The sequence below is a fragment of the Chiloscyllium plagiosum genome, unplaced genomic scaffold (genome assembly GCF_037043375.1).
Source record: "Chiloscyllium plagiosum isolate Xiang-an unplaced genomic scaffold, Cpla_swu_hap1 HiC_scaffold_31, whole genome shotgun sequence".
Classification (NCBI taxonomy): domain Eukaryota; kingdom Metazoa; phylum Chordata; class Chondrichthyes; order Orectolobiformes; family Hemiscylliidae; genus Chiloscyllium; species Chiloscyllium plagiosum.
The window spans coordinates 28,742,161-28,758,292 of NW_028270169.1; the positions used below are offsets into that span (position 1 = coordinate 28,742,161).

The 16,132-nt window shown below is 41.7% G+C and overlaps 1 protein-coding gene across 2 annotated transcripts in view; it reads right to left on the minus strand.

The window, feature by feature from the left end:
* Positions 1-16,132, minus strand: part of LOC122564039 (membrane-associated phosphatidylinositol transfer protein 3) — a 440,972-nt gene that overhangs the window by 375,682 nt on the left and 49,158 nt on the right. The gene's annotated exons all lie outside the window — the stretch shown is intronic.

Genomic DNA, 16,132 nt, shown 5'->3' on the forward strand with positions numbered 1-16,132 from the left:
GATCCCATTAACTCCTCCAACTTGAAGGGGGTTGGACAGCAGAGGAAAGGAATACCAAGAGTTAGAAGTTGGTAAGGCAAGCCTTGTCCAGCACCAAAGAACTTTAATTCTCATCATGATCTTACAAATGTCATTAAAAAAGGAAATCACTACTTTAGTGTAAGCCTTCCAGCCAGACCCTATTAGTGGCTACTGGTTTGGCCGCTAGGTGCTGGGTCTTGCCCATTGGCAGGTGGATGTCTGCAAGACCTGATGTATGTCATTGGGGCTTGATTTTCAAACCACATCACCATCCTCATAAGGTGACTGATCCAGCTGCTCACCATCTGGACCAGCAAGCAACGGCACTGAGTGGATTGAGAGCAGGAACATGACTGCAAATGGATACTCTACCACATGCTTTTTTGTGTATATATTTATTGAAACATTTTTTTCACTCTTTTACAAAAAAGTCCAAGAATATTATAAAAGTACAAAAGTACAGAAAAGTAAAAATAATATCGTACTATTTATATTACAGTAAAAATATCATTCTATATTACAGTAGCGTTGACAATAAACTGCCTCCTATTCTTCAAGATATAGTCGGCTCATTTTTAGTTAACTTAAACCAAATTAGAATGTGGTAGGGTTATGCTAACAGTCATACCGGGACTCGAAACGTTAACTCGGTTTCTCTCTCTGCAGATGCTGCCAGACCTGCTGAGTTTCTTCAGTATTTTCTGTGTTTGTGCTGTCACATTACTACTCAGAAGAAGCAATTAAAATTATTCCTACAGAGGTTTCTCCTAATCATTACTTTAGCATAGTCTGTGCTATTATAATCTACTCTGTGTCTAAGTAACAGTAATGGAATTCTGTGAGAGTAATTGAAACCACAGTCAACTCACTGTCATGAGCTTGAGTTCAAACCAGAGTTCACAAGTTGGGGTATTGTTTCCTAGCATTCCAGATAGTTAAATGCATGCAATTGCTTGCAAAGGAGTTGGGGAAGAACTGAGGAGGGGAACAAGGCTTTAACATACAAGTTCAACCTTTAGTGTAGCGGAGTTACCAATTTCAACTGGACTGTTGTGGACCAAATAAAAAACATTCCACATTCTCACATCTGGCTTCCAGACAATTGGTTCAGAAAAACGTTCCAGAGATTGGAGAAACCAGTGAAAAGATTTCTGAAGACAGAATGAATGCCATAACTATATCAAATAAAATCTTAGAAGTTTGGTTTTCTGAATGATTACAGAATTTATCACAATATCTGCACTTTGAAAAGAAGTTGCCTTGTGGACTTTTATACCTGGCAACTGAAAGCTGATCAGCTCACTGTTGATGGAAATATTCTGAACTAATTTTTTGCTGTTACGCTGTAAAACTAGCAGCAGATCAGAGACAATTGTTAGTTTGCTGCAACTGGAATTGATGTTGTTAAAAGTCCACAAATACATAGATAAGGAAGTGCATTTCATGGTATGGCTTTCTAATTGATTTTCCAATTTTGAGCAGCAAGTCCACAATGTTCTGGCCATTAATCTAGAGGCAGAAAAGGTGGAGGCATCACGTGTCCAGATTTCCAATGTGGTCTTCACAGCATAAAATCAGAAAACCATATCTATTATTTCAGTTGACAGTGTCCCAGCAGGAGATAAGAGAAACACTAGCACTTGTGAGCCTTGTAACCATAGGACTATCCTTTATTCCTAATGGTCCAGATCACTGCTCTCTGACCAATATTACAAATATGAGTTTTATAAGATTGTTATGTTTCATTGTGTCTTCAATTTAAAGTGAATGATGGGGTCATGTGACCTATTTGGGGCTCTGTCTGACAACAGGGCTGAGTGAAATGGCTGTTAAAAATTAAAGGGAGATCTGGCTTGTTTTGCAAAAAGAAGGTGTAGGTTATCATATCTGGAATACAATCGCAGCATCATCTGTGTTTACAATGGACAGATTGCTCATCTCCATAGACTCAGGAAAGTCTTGGTAATGTCAGAATTTAAATAATGATTCTTTAAACCACTCATTCACTCCCAAGAAAAAAAAAGAGGATAGCTCATCAGCACTTCTATCTGAATGCAAGGCCTATGTGATTCATTTTGCAATGGATCGGACTTTGAGAAGCGAGAGTTCCTAAGAATTAAAAACTGAAAGAACTGCACTTGCTAGAAATACAGAAAGGAAAATAGAAATTACTGGAAGTGCTCAGCAAGTCTGGCAGCACCTGTGGAGAGAAAGCACAGTTTAAGGTGGCACGGTGGCTCAGTGGTTAGCATTGCTACCTCATAGCGCCAGGGACCTGGGTTCAATTCCAGCCTCAGGTAACTGTCTGTGTGGAGCTTGCATGTTCTCCCCGTGTCTATGTGGATTTCCTCTGGGTGATCTGATTTCCTCCTACAGTCCAAAGATGTGCAAGTTATGTGGATTGGTCATGCTAAAATGCCCATAGTGTCCATGGATGTGTAGGTTAGGTGCATTATCTATGGGTTACAGGAAAGGTGTAGGGGGGAATGAGTCTGGTGGGATGCTCTTTGGAAGGCTGAATGTCAGACTGAATGGCCCGTTTCTACATTGTTGGGACTCTATTTTCAACATCTTGGGTCTAGTAACCCTTCCTCAGAACAGAAGGGTCACTGGACCCGTAATGTTAACTCTGATTCCTCTCCACCGATGCTGTCAGATCTGCTGAGCTTTTCCAGCAATTTCTGTTTTAATTCCTTAGAAATCCCTGAAACTCAGAGACAGATTGGTCTTCCAGGATCTGGGAGGGAGAAACAGATAAAGAATATGATTCGGTATGATTCATCATTGTGGAGTGTGGGTGAGAGCTCACACTCAGATTGAAAAGATCAAATTCACAAATGGGGCTGGAAGAGTTGCCTTGATGACACTAGAGGGTGAATCTCCAGAAGGAACCCTCAACATTGAACAAAGTTCTGGGGTTAAAGATTACCAAAATAGGAAAGGAATAGGATGATAGTAGACTCTCAGAAGTTAAGAACTACTTTGGACTGGGCCTGAGAAAAATCACATGACTATTTAAGGAAAGGGTTTTTGCGAAGTGGGTTTTTCAGCTGTGTTAAAAGTAAGAGAGTAAAGTTCCTTTCTGTAGTTTAAAGCACAAGTTGCCCCCAAAATGTGCACAGATTATTTCAGTAGAATATGAAATCTTGTTTTTGTTATTCTTTCTGATATCAACCAGAGTTCAATTTTTTTAAGCTTTCTGTCTCCTCTGGATCATTGTGACACTAATGGTTTTCAGATATTAGCATTCCATATCATTCATTCAGAAACTAATGCTTAAAAACAATAAAAACAGAAATGATCAGACATATCTTCATTTCAAATCCAGATATTACAAAGAAACCTCTCAAGAAGAGTTGAATGATATCATAATCATCCTCAAGATATAACTTAGAGACAATTTTTAAAAAAAAATTGCTTCCACTTCAACAACACAGGGAAAATTATCACTGTGAAGTTCAGCAACAATTTTCAATTAAAGTTTTACTGAATTCATTCATCTTTCAAATTATAACTCCAAAAACTAATGTAATTAAATTATCTATCAAAAAGAAAGAGCTAATATAATAACTCATACTTGCACAGCCTCAGGAGATCTTAAAGGGGTTTCCAGCCAATGTAATTCTGATGTGTAGTCCTTACTGTACACCAAGATCCTCAGGATAATTCCTGGCTTGCAGCGTGTGAAATAGTGTGCATCTGGGATTTAAATATGGCGTTCACTGCACAAAGACAAGAGGGTCCCAGCAATCTACTTTCTGCTGATTGCATGACTGTTCAAGAATGGCGGCTTGAGGCAGGATACATAATTAATGAGATGAGCGGTGGACAATTGCATGATTGAACCTGCTACATGAGGCTCATAGAGGAAACCCTGCATGAACTCCTCAAAATTGACATTTAGCAAAAAAAAAAGGGAAAATTCAGCCCATTGATGATTAAGGTGCTCCTCTGGGAGTTTGCATGTGACTTTTCATGAACTCTTTTCAGCTCTCCAAGCTTCAATTAAATTTGATGTTCAAAGGTTAAGCATAGGGCTCTTAAATTGCTTGTGCACCTCAAAGTGGTACTGAAGTCTGTTGTTGAGGTAGGGTGGAGGGGGAAATGTTGTTTTCTTTCATTCCTAGATGACTTCCAAGATGATTGCAATATCATGCTGAATGAATGGGAGATGATATGCAACAACATGAACAGCCTGGGTATTGGAACTACCCTGAGGCACCAGAGTGTTCACATGGTCGTCAACAAATAGACAACTTCTAGATCACAGTACACCAGTATTGAAAAGGTAAGGCCCACTGTAAATATCCAGGTATTGACGCCAACACTCTGCAACATGTAAATGCCAATTTCCAGACGCAGTTGCCTTTTCACTTTGTCTTGGTGGCTACCTTCATCTGATGGCAATAACAAGTTAGTGTGAAGACAAGCTGCACTCTGAAATGGATTGGAATGAGATCATTTTACTCAGAATTGGAACAGAAGATCATTTTCAGGATTCATTGATACTCTTACCATAAAGATAAGGTGTGGTAATTTTTATTAAGAAGTTTCGAGCTTACTTTTCAGAAATATTCCTTTATGAAGTTTAGGTCCAGTCAAGGTGGACTCCATGTTGTTGACAGTTATGGCTTGCAAAGCCAGGGCATGGGCACCACATAAACAGATGCATGGCCTTCATTATTAGCATGATGCTCATGTAAAGATTGAGGAGCATTAGCAAAAGGACTGAGTTTTATGGCAAACCAGTGATGTGGAAATAAGGCAACTGACTCTGTTGCCCAAGTTGACACATTTTCACCTATTGCTTATCATCTAAAGCATGTGAAATATTTTGAGGCAGAGGATTGCCCTTACAAATGTTTGGAAAAATTTACCAGTACTGGAATCCTGCGTACATCTTACATTTGTTCTCGATGCATGTTCCAAGGACCAAGATTCAATGGCAGCAAGTATTGTTCTGTTGAAGCCACACTTGATTTTTAGAGTTCATTGTCTTGACAAAATGGCACTTTCTCCCAGAGATAATATATCCCAGGAGTTTACTGATAATGCAGAAGAATCATACTGGCCGATAGCTACTCAAATCGTAAATCAACAATATACTAAATCAGTTTTAGATTAGATTAGATTCCCTATAGTGTGGTAACAGGCTCTTCGGCCCACCCAATCCACACCGACCCTCCGAAGAGTAACCCACCCAGATCCACTTCCCTCTGACTAATGCACTTATCGCTATGTGCAATTTAGCATCGCCAATTCACCTAACCTGCGCATCTTTGGACAGTGGGAGGAAACCCACGCAGACACGGGGAGAATGTGCAAACTCCACACAGACAGTCACCCGAGGCTGGAATCAAACCTGGGACCCTGGTGCTGTGAGGCAGCAGTGCTAACCACTGAGCCATAGTAATTACCCATGCCCCCCCCCCACCCCCCCCCCCCCCCCCCCCCCCACTTCACCAAACTATACTTTTGAGATGAATCTGACTTCCAATTTGAGCAGCCCTTGGCTGATGAAAATAAAAGAAAATAGAGATAGCACCTGACCGATTGGTATCCCTTTCTAAACCAGCCTTTGCTTTGTCATGCTAATGGCACTGGGGTGAACCAGAGGGATTGAAGTCACTGTCCAATGCCGTCAATAATGGATCCCACATTCGGTGTTTCTATTAAGCAGGTACTTTGTGCTCATCACTATTTTGACAGCAATGGAATTGAGCTGGACTCTTGAAATCTGATGTTCTCTCCAATTAGCAACATCAAGACATTGTTGGGCGACCTATGGTCATGTAAAAAGACTGAACAAAATTTACAGTAAGAGGCATATTTTCTACTCCGCCTTCAGAATGAATTGAAGGCAGAAGTGAGCTGCTTACCTCATACACCGCATGAGAGATATTCTGCATTTCCCAACTGAGAGTTCTGATTATTTCACCGTGAAGATGTGGAACAAAAACAAGTTTCAAAGTTATTCATTCATTTCTCACTACACGCACTGAAACATTAAAATAAATCAGGCTACTTTATGCCATCAATAAGTTTCTGTGACATCATAAATAAAGTAATATATATTTATTGTACCCAATGGGGTGTCAGACAGTTGGCATTATTTGCTGGAAAAGCATACAAATCTGTTGAAAGGGTAAAAGTTATGTGGCCAATCTGGACTAAGAAACCTCAACCCAATGACTATTTACCAAATCAAATTCCCCTTTGCTTTAGTCATCACATGACTGTCAGCTACCACAATGCTTAAGAGTGTCCCAAATCAAACCACTGAGAAATGTGCACAAGAAAAATATTGTCTTTGCCCAGTACAGAAAGTATATGCTGGGACCAGAATCATGTGAAGTATTTCATAATTCTTATAAATTTTCTTTTCAAATGACTTTTAGATGTTTGTTCGAGAATGTCAAGTGGAGTAAGCACCCAACTCCTGTTCCACTTCATTGCATCCAATTTGCTAAATAAAGCCTGAAACAAGAGTTAAGCAACTCATGTTAACATATATGGAGATCACTACCTGCTGTCACCAGGAAGAAATGAAAACATTCCAATATTGTTCTCAGAAATTGTCCTCTTTGCAACCTAACACTTGTAAATGTCACATTGTGGGGTCTAATATCTACTACATTCTTCATTGAGCAAACTACACAGTGGAAGACTGGTAATAGTAAACCATAGAGACCCCAAATTTCCATTGAATTTTAACCAGTTAAAACAAGGCAACCTACAGACAAAGCACATTGGTTAGTTTCTAGCTGCTGGGCCACAATAGCTGTGATGAAATGGTCTTGCAGTGTTATTTGGATCGAAATGGGAAGAGTTCCAGTTTACAGTAATATCTCTGTCCCTTCAGGACACTTTAATAACCTAGCCTTGCTGAAAAATCAACAATGCCTGAAGTGCTGAAAACCTGGCTGGCTTAACTATCAGATATTAAAGATGCCACAGAGAATTAACTTAATTCACGTTTCATTCCTGAATGTCAACTTGGAGTTATCTTAGCCCAAAGAGAAACATTTCACGAGCTCCTCAACAATTATACTCTTTCCATTTCATTTTACAATCAAAGGAAGCAGTCAATTTCTTTAGATGAGTCCATTCCTGAGAGGTCAGCTCACGACACAATGCAGTAAGGTAAAAACAATAACTGCAGATGCTAGAAACCAGATTCTGGATCAGTGGTGCTGGAAGAGCACAGCAATTCAGGCAGCATCCAACGAGCAGCGAAATCGATGTTTCGGGCAAAAGCCCTTCATCAGGAATAAAGGCAGAGAGCTTGATGCGTGGAGAGATAAGCTAGGGGAGGGTGGGGGTGGGGAGAGAGTAGCATAGAGTACAATGGGTGAGTGGGGGAGGAGATGAAGGTGATAGGTCAGGGAGGAGAGGGTGGAGTGGATAGGTGGAAAAGGAACTAGGCAGGTCGGACAAGTCCGGACAAGTCAAGGGGACAGTGCTGAACTGGAAGTTTGAAACTAGGATGAGGTGGGGGAAGAGGAATTGAGGAAGCTGTTGAAGTCCACATTGATGCCCTGGGGTTGATGTGTTCCGAGGCAGAAGATGAGGCGTTCTTCCTCCAGGCGTCTGGTGGTGAGGGAGCGGCGGTGAAGGAGGCCCAGGACCTCCATGTCCTCGGCAGAGTGGGAGGGGGAGTTGAAATGTTGGGCCACGGGGCGGTTTGGTTGATTGGTGCGGGTGTCTCGGAGATGTTCCCTAAAGCGCTCTGCTAGGAGGTGCCCAGTCTCCCCAATGTAGAGGAGACCGCATTGGGAGCAACGGATACAATAAATGATATTAGTGGATGTGCAGGTAAAACTTTGATGGATGTTGAAGGCCCCTTTAGGGCCTTGGATAGAGGTGAGGGAGGAGGTGTGGGCACAGGTTTTACAGTTCCTGCGGTGGCAGGGGAAAGTGCCAGGATGGGAGGGTGGGTCGTAGGGGGCGTGGACCTGACCAGGTAGTCACGGAGGGAACGGTCTTTGCGGAAGGCGGAAAGAGGTGGGGAGGGAAATATATCCCTGGTGGTGGGGTCTGTTTGGAGGTGGCGGAAATGTCGGCGGATGATTTGGTTTATGCGAAGGTTGGTAGGGTGGAAGGTGAGCACCAGGGGCGTTCTGTCCTTGTTACGATTGGAGGGGTGGGGTCTGAGGGCGGAGGTGCGGGATGTGGGCGAGATGCGTTGAAGGGCATCTTTAACCATGTGAGAAGGGAAATTTCGGTCTCTAAAGGAGGAGGCCATCTGGTGTGTTCTATGGTGGAACTGGTCCTCCTGGGAGCAGATACGGCGGAGGCGGAGGAATTGGGAATACGGGATGGCATTTTTGCAAGAGATAGGGTGGGAAGAGGTGTAATCCAGGTAGCTGTGGGAGTCGGTGGGTTTGTAAAAAATGTCAGTGTCAAGTCGGTCGTCACTAATGGAGATGGAGAGGTCCAGGAAGGGGAGAGATGTGTCAGAGATGGTCCAGGTAAATTTAAGGTCAGGGTGGAATGTGTTGGTGAAGTTGATGAATTGCTCAACCTCCTCGCAGGAGCACGAGGTGGCGCCAATGCAGTCATCAATGTAGCGGAGGAAGAGGTGGGGAGTGGTGCCTGTGTAATTACGGAAGATCGACTGTTCTAAGTAGCCAACAAAGAGACAGGCATTGCTGGGGCCCATACGTGTGCCCATGGCTACCCCTTTGGTCTGGAGGAAGTGGGAGAAATTGTTAAGGGTGAGGACCAGTTCGGCCAAACGAATGAGAGTGTCAGTGGAAGGGTACTGATGGGGACGTCTGGAGAGGAAAAAACGGAGGGCTTGGAGGCCCTGGTCATGGCGGATGGAGGTGTAGAAGGATTGGCTATCCATGGTGAAGATGAGGCGTTGGGGGCCAGGGAAACGGAAGTCTTGGAGGAGGTGGAGGGCGTGGGTGGTGTCCCGAGCGTATGTGGGGAGTGTCTGGACTAGGGGGGAATAGGACAGTGTCGAGGTAGGTAGAGATGAGTTCAGTGGGGCAGGAGCATGCTGAGACAATGGGTCAGCCAGGATGGTCAGGCTTGTGGATCTTGGGAAGGAGGTAGAACCGGGCAGTGCAGGGTTCCCGGACTATGAGGTTGGAAGCTGTGGGTGGGAGATCTCCTGAGGTGATGAGGTTCTGTATGGTCTGGGAGATGATGGTTTGGTGATGGGGGTGGGGTCATGGTCGAGGGGGCAGTAGGAAGAGGTGTCCTCGAGTTGGCGTTTGGCTTCAGCGGTGTAGAGGTCAGTGCGCCAGACTACCACTGCACCCCCTTTATCCGCTGGCTTAATGGTGAGGTTGGGATTACGACACGACACAATGCAGTCTAACCTTAGTGATTTAGTGTAAGACCCATAAATGCCACCCATACTCTCACTGTGCTGCATTCAAAATTCAATAGATTAATAACACAATACAGAGAATATAGGCTGGAAGCTACAGAATAGGAGAATCAAACCATTGTACAAAAGTACAGTTTAAATTGTTCACAATGTCTTGGAATTGTTTTGGTTTGGATTCATACTTCAATAAGATTTCCAGAATTTTAAAATTTTTGTTCTTTTTATAGCTTAAGGCAAACTGACAGCTTTTTATTAAAACAGCAAGTCAGTGGTACAAACTATTTTTTAAAAATTCTGACATATCTTCAAATTCTATAGAAACATTTTTTTTTAAATTAGTGAGAAAGTACAAAGTTTCAAACTTGATGTGAGTTCATGGGGCACAATTAGGGAACCGCAACTGGCTACCCAATCCTCTGATAGAGGGACCAACAAGCAAATCAGGATACCCTCTGACTTGTGACCCAGTGACTCCTGCCTCTCGACACCACTACTCAAAATCACAGATGGCTTTTTGCAATTTCAGGCATCCTAAGTACTGTTGAATTGTAGTCACTGTTGTTATGTTTGAAACCAGTTTGTATACAGCACACAGTATAGAACATGATTTCAATGGAATTAAATCTTTTAGGTTCAAAAGCGGACGGGTGATCTATTCAGCCAGACTACAGCCCTGTACAATTGCCCTGCACTTCTGTTTTTAATTTACAAAGATAAATAACCGAAGTCAAGAGCACTGAATACAAAGCTCACCTTAAACTTAATGGAAGCATCTTATTTATGTTTTAAGAAGGATTCACTAGATATCTTAGAGAACAGCAATTTCTATTGCAAGAAGGTGAACACCAAATACATTAATTACACTGCAGGCTGTTGTCCAGCAGCCTTCTGGTGGTGCAGCATGCCTAGTTGCTAATGGAACAAAATAGAAAAAAGCAGCAACAACCCCTCAAGAAACTTCATTGATCTGCAAGTCATCACTAACCACATTACTTTTGTTATTCAGTGCTTGCAATTTTCTGTCATTCCAATGAAAAGGAGAAAAAATTGGTATAGACCAGAGTGTGAGAAATTTATAGATCACAGCATTGTTTATTGCAATGAGGATATATATAGATTGTAAAGGCATCTATGTGAGAACACTGGGGATACAAGCTACCAGCAAGTTCCAAGGATGTATCTGTCTTTTATTTAGTCAAAAGACTTGGTTAAGAACTATGGTGTGGGGACATGAACAAATTAAAGGAGAAACAAATACATTGAGCAGCGATTAAAGGATACTAAGTTTGAGAGTTTGAAGATTGTAAGAAGTAAATATCAGCAACAAAATAATCTTGTGTAATACATACCCAGCAAATGAGAGCCTTATTTCATAAGTAATATCACAAAAGTTCCATTATCAGAGGAGGAAGAGAAAGAATTAATATTATTGGACTTCAAATGACTGTGGACATTTAATCACTGACACAACAGACTGCAGCAACAGTATGCATTCATGACTGTAGAAAGATCCTGCAGCTCCTCCAAGCATAGACAATGACGTGTAATAAATATTGAGGAATATTTATTATATTTCTCAAAGCTCTAGCTGCCTCTACTGACTTGTCTCCAGTGCTTCTGTGGATCCGCTGGGCTGAGGTTTCCTCTGGGACAAGTATGCTGCTGGAAGAGGACGCGTTGTCCACCACCCTAATTTCACCAGGACCCTCAACCATTTTCAAGAAACATTAGCTTCCAGTGAGATCTCTACTGCACAGAACAGCTTGGCACAGAGGGCCACAGGATACAAAAAACACTGCAGTAGAAACTGAAGAAAAAGGAAGGAGTCAATGCAGAAAGGCCCAATGATTGTTTTAGGTTTTGGCTGACTGGTCTGAGGAAGGTTAAAGGTGTCCAATAGCGAGGCCTTACACTCCAAAATGCAGCCTGTTGATGAGGTCTTCTCTTGGTTGCCTGCTGTCAGTGGTAGACAAGAAATGAGGCAGTGAACTTTGTATTATATTAGACAGTGGCACAATGGTAAGCACTGCTGCTTCACCAGGGAACCGGGTTTGATTCCACCCTTAGGCGACTGTCTATGTGGAGTTTGCACATTCTCCCCATGTCTGCTTCCTCCAGGTTTCCTCCCACAACCCAAAAAGATATGCCGGTTAGGTAGATTGGCCGTGCTAAATTGCCTGTAGTGTCCAGGTGGATTAGCCATGGAAATGCAGATTAGCCATGGAAATACAGGGATGGGGTGGCATGCTCTTTGGAGGGTTGGTGTGAATACAATGAGCCGAATGACCTGTTTCCATACAGTAGGGAATCTATGATAAGATGATTGACTGAATACGCTGCTAAATGATTAAGGGAATGGAGATTTGTGGCTGCACTGGCAGCCGCTGGATTAGTGCAGCCAGCCAGACCAAATATCACCTCATTTCAATTAGAATTGTGTAGGAAATTCTGACAAGTCTGCCATTTTCATCAGTCTGATTAGGTTAGTACAGGAACTGTTGGGTCAGTCACTTGTTAACCTTTCCCAGTCAAAGCTGATTCGAATATTACTTGCTTAAGGAAGCCAGCGCAAATAACAATGGCAAAAGCACTTTTCAAGCGCTTACTAAACAATGGGAAAATGAAAATAACTCACCGAACTGGTGACAAAGGACAAATAAGCAGGCTGGCTAGCACAGTTCCAGCAACAACAAGCCCAACTTAACGATAAAAATGTAATCATCACAGATCCAGTTTCACACTGACTTATTTTCCAATTGTATTCTTGCACGCGGCACAAATGTACTGTGCGAACAATGAAAACATGTAATACAATTAACTATGAAAATGGTTTAAGGATGGAAGAACAAAGTTACTGCATCTGATGCAAATTTAATGGAGTATTAGAATGATCATTTCTGGGGCCTGTAATACCACAGTATGTAAAGTTAATAATTTGTTGATTGGGTTGTTAAAGTTACACAGATGACAGGCATTTTTTGAATAAGGACTGGGGTCCCATATAAAGCAAGTCAGAGGGACTCTTGCGGCATAGTGGCAGTATCCCTAGCTCTCTGCCAGAAGGTCTGAGTTTCAGCCTTATCTGTTCTGGAGGGGTGCCATGACATGGACAAATTGGTTAATTATGAGAAAATTATGAAGACAGTCAGCTGGAAAACTTGGTGGCAGCAAGGAAGCACAAATCTGTAAAGCTGGCTCTGTGAATAAACCTACTCCAATGGAAAATAATTCTATTTTGTTTCAAACTTTTTAATATGGAATTGGTACGTCCACATTAGCACCAGTGAATCAATTCCTTACCTTGTCCTACTCCTCCACTATTCTGTCAATGTCAGAATTTAAAAAGCCATCATGTAGAGGTACCAGTGTTGGACTGGGGTGGACAAAATTAAAAATAAAGTAATACCAAATTATAGTCCAACAGGTTTATTTGAAAGTACTTTCCAAGCTTGTACTTTCAAGTAAACCTGTTGGACTATGACCTGAATTCAAAAAGAGAGGTATATCTCAGACAGTATACATCAGAAGCAAGTCAACCAAGGTCATTCACCACACACACACACACACACACACACACCTCCCAGCGTGAGAGACCTACATTACTGATTATAGCTGGCTGTCTAGTTGGTCCCTTATTGTATTGGCCCAGAAAACCATCCCAAATACACTCTAGGAATTCCACCTCTATGATACTGTGGCTAATTTGATTTTCCTGATCTATATACCCATAAATCACCCATAATTATAGATATTTTTTACTTCATGCGATTGATTTCCTGTTTAATGTCATTCCCAACATCACTTGATAGCTTGGTGGTCTATATACCATGCCACAAATGGTTTTTTGCCCTTTGGTATTACTCAGTTCTCCCCACACAGATTATCTATTGCCTGGGCCAATATCTTTCCTCAATCTCATGTTTATATCCTCTTTAACCCATAATCCAACTCTTTAACTTGGAGTATTCAAAGCTAATAGCTTTATTACACAAGCTGGTTAATTGAACCTCTCTGAATGTGTGCAGACATGGCCTCTCCATTCAAATAGCTTATGCCTTTTACAAATGCACCAATTTTCCCTGCCACAGCCAGTCTCCTTTCCTGTTCTTTCCAAAATGCCCAATATTTAGATATATGTCCAGTAATAGGCTAAATTAAATACTTCAGATAACATGTCTTAAATAATATTTTAATTAATGCTTACATGATGTATTACTTCAATAATCTTATTGTGTTTCAGGAACAGGAGAACTGCTACCACGTTAAGACTGCAATGGGGCTATGGTAAAGTAGGGACACTATTCTAGATTTCCACCTACCCACAATATCTCGATGTCTGCTGGAGTTAGACAAACAATAGCAGCCTCAGAAATATTTCTACGATTGACTTGTGCAATTAGCTATGTCATGTTTATTTCATTTCTACATTACGTTAAATGTTACATTATTTTGTAAATAATCTGCAATATGCCAAATATTGCAGATTTGCAAATTCACCCATTTTCATGAGTATCTTCTTTCACTTGTCTATAGGTCTAAGGTAGACAGCTTGATTATCTGGGTGTTATAGTTTCTTTGAGTGTTTAAAGAGCTCTTACAGTTCTGGGATGGTGATTAGAAAATGTCCAACAGGTCAAATAGGTAAAATAGATTAACACCAGTAAATGCAGCTCTCTTACCAAGTGCCAGAAATAAAGTACGTTCCATTTGCATCATGGTGAGCAAATCTCACAATAACAGAAGACTGCCAATAACAGAAAATCAAGGTTCTTAGAATTAAAGAGATTGATGATAACAGCAGCTTTTAACATGTCACTCTCTCTCTCCAGCACTAACATAATGAAAAGGATTGGGCTATATTGGATAGCCCACATATTTAGATACAGAATTCATAAAGCACCATTATTCTGCACTTGACCAAAATTATGCAGGTAACATGAACATTTCAAAGTGAACTACTTTAACCTAGACTACAGAATTTTGTGAAAGACACATGCCTATGACCACTGTGCATATCTTACAGGATTGCATTGACTTGAGATTTGCATGTGATAGCTCGGATGAGGACACGACTGGGGCAGCCTGTGGAAAAACTCTAATGGGCCTCTACATCAAACTGTTTGGCTCATTGGCAAACCTTCCAGAGAATCTGCTATCATTATGTCAAGACACAGAAGAGCTTGGCTCCAAATTGGCTGATACCATTGTGTAGTGCTTAGAGCTTGTCCTTTCCAAAGTGAAAGTGCTGAATAATTCCATGAGAACAATTCCTGTGAACTCAGCTGAGATGCAGCATCTAGTGAGCAGCATCTCAGCTTCCACTGCAGCACAGGCATAAGCCACCCAAGGGTTGCAGAAAGCGGTCATAAAACCTCAGACTAAGGTTACGATTGCTGTCATCTGGGTGCAGAAAATTGACCTAATAATTGAAGATAAGAGTATTCAAGGGAGCTCACACAGTCTCAGAACAAGCCAGTTAATTGGGCATCGTAACTCCTAATTAACAGATAAGTAGGATAGCTGAGATGCCATCTGGGGGAAGTATCAATTGATCTGTGGTGTGTAAAATTCCATCCTCTGTCAGAATGACAGTATTCATCATCCTCCCACTACCATTCTATCAATGCACTTGTCATTGCCTATCAGCAGATAGAAGTGAATTGTTGTTCAAGCCCAGGATTCAACTTACACTAAATCTCCTCAACACTGGCACCAGGCAAGGTTGTGTTCTCTGCCCCCTACTGTACTCCCTGTACACCCAGGACTGTGGAGCCAAATTCCATAGAAACGCCAACTCACAAGAAACATCAGTACGGTAGGCCGTATATCAAACAATGATGCGTCAGAATACAGGAAGAAGACAGAGTGCTTGGTGACATGGTGCAATGATAACAATCTCTGTCTCAATGTCTGCAAAACAAAAAAACTAATCATTGACTTCAGGAAGGAAGGAGGAGGACATACCGCTATCCACATCAACAGAGCTGAGATGGAGAGGATTGACAGCATCAACTTCCTAGGAGTGACAATAACTGTCAATCTGTCCCGGACCGCCCTCATAGATGCGATGGTCAAAAAGGCACCAACAATGCCTCTTCTTCCTCAGATGGCTTAGGAAATTTGGCATGTCCATAAGGTCCCTCACCAACTTCTAAAGAAACACCATAGAAAGCATACTATCCGGGTGCATACGGCCTGGTAAGGCACCTACTCTGCCCAGGACTGTGATATACTATAGAAAGTAATATGCACATCCCTTACAATCACAGAAGCCAACCTCCCATCAACGGTTCCATTTATCCTTCTTGTTGCCATGGAAAGGTTGCCAAAATCATCAAAGAGCTGTCCCACCCTAGTAATACGCTCTTCCAACATCTTCTATCAGGCAGAAGTTACAGAAGCTTGAACACACACACACACCAACAGGTTCAAGAACAGCTTCTTCCCTGCTGTTATTAGACTGCTGAATGGACCTCTCTAACTTCAAATGATGTTGGTCTTGCTAATGTTGATCTTGCTTTGTGTACCTCCTGTGCAGTGTAACCTTGTTTGCCTCACTCTGTCTAAGCACACTATGTTCTGTATGTCCTTGTTTGCTGTGATCTGCCTGTACTGCTCACAAAACAAATCTTTTCACTGTACTTAGGTACATGTAACTATAACAAACCAAATCAAAACAATTCCTCATTGAGATGTCTGCCTGGTTAGGACTCTTTAATAGGGGCTATTTTAGTTTTTTTTTAAACATCTAGTCATTCAACAAATTTA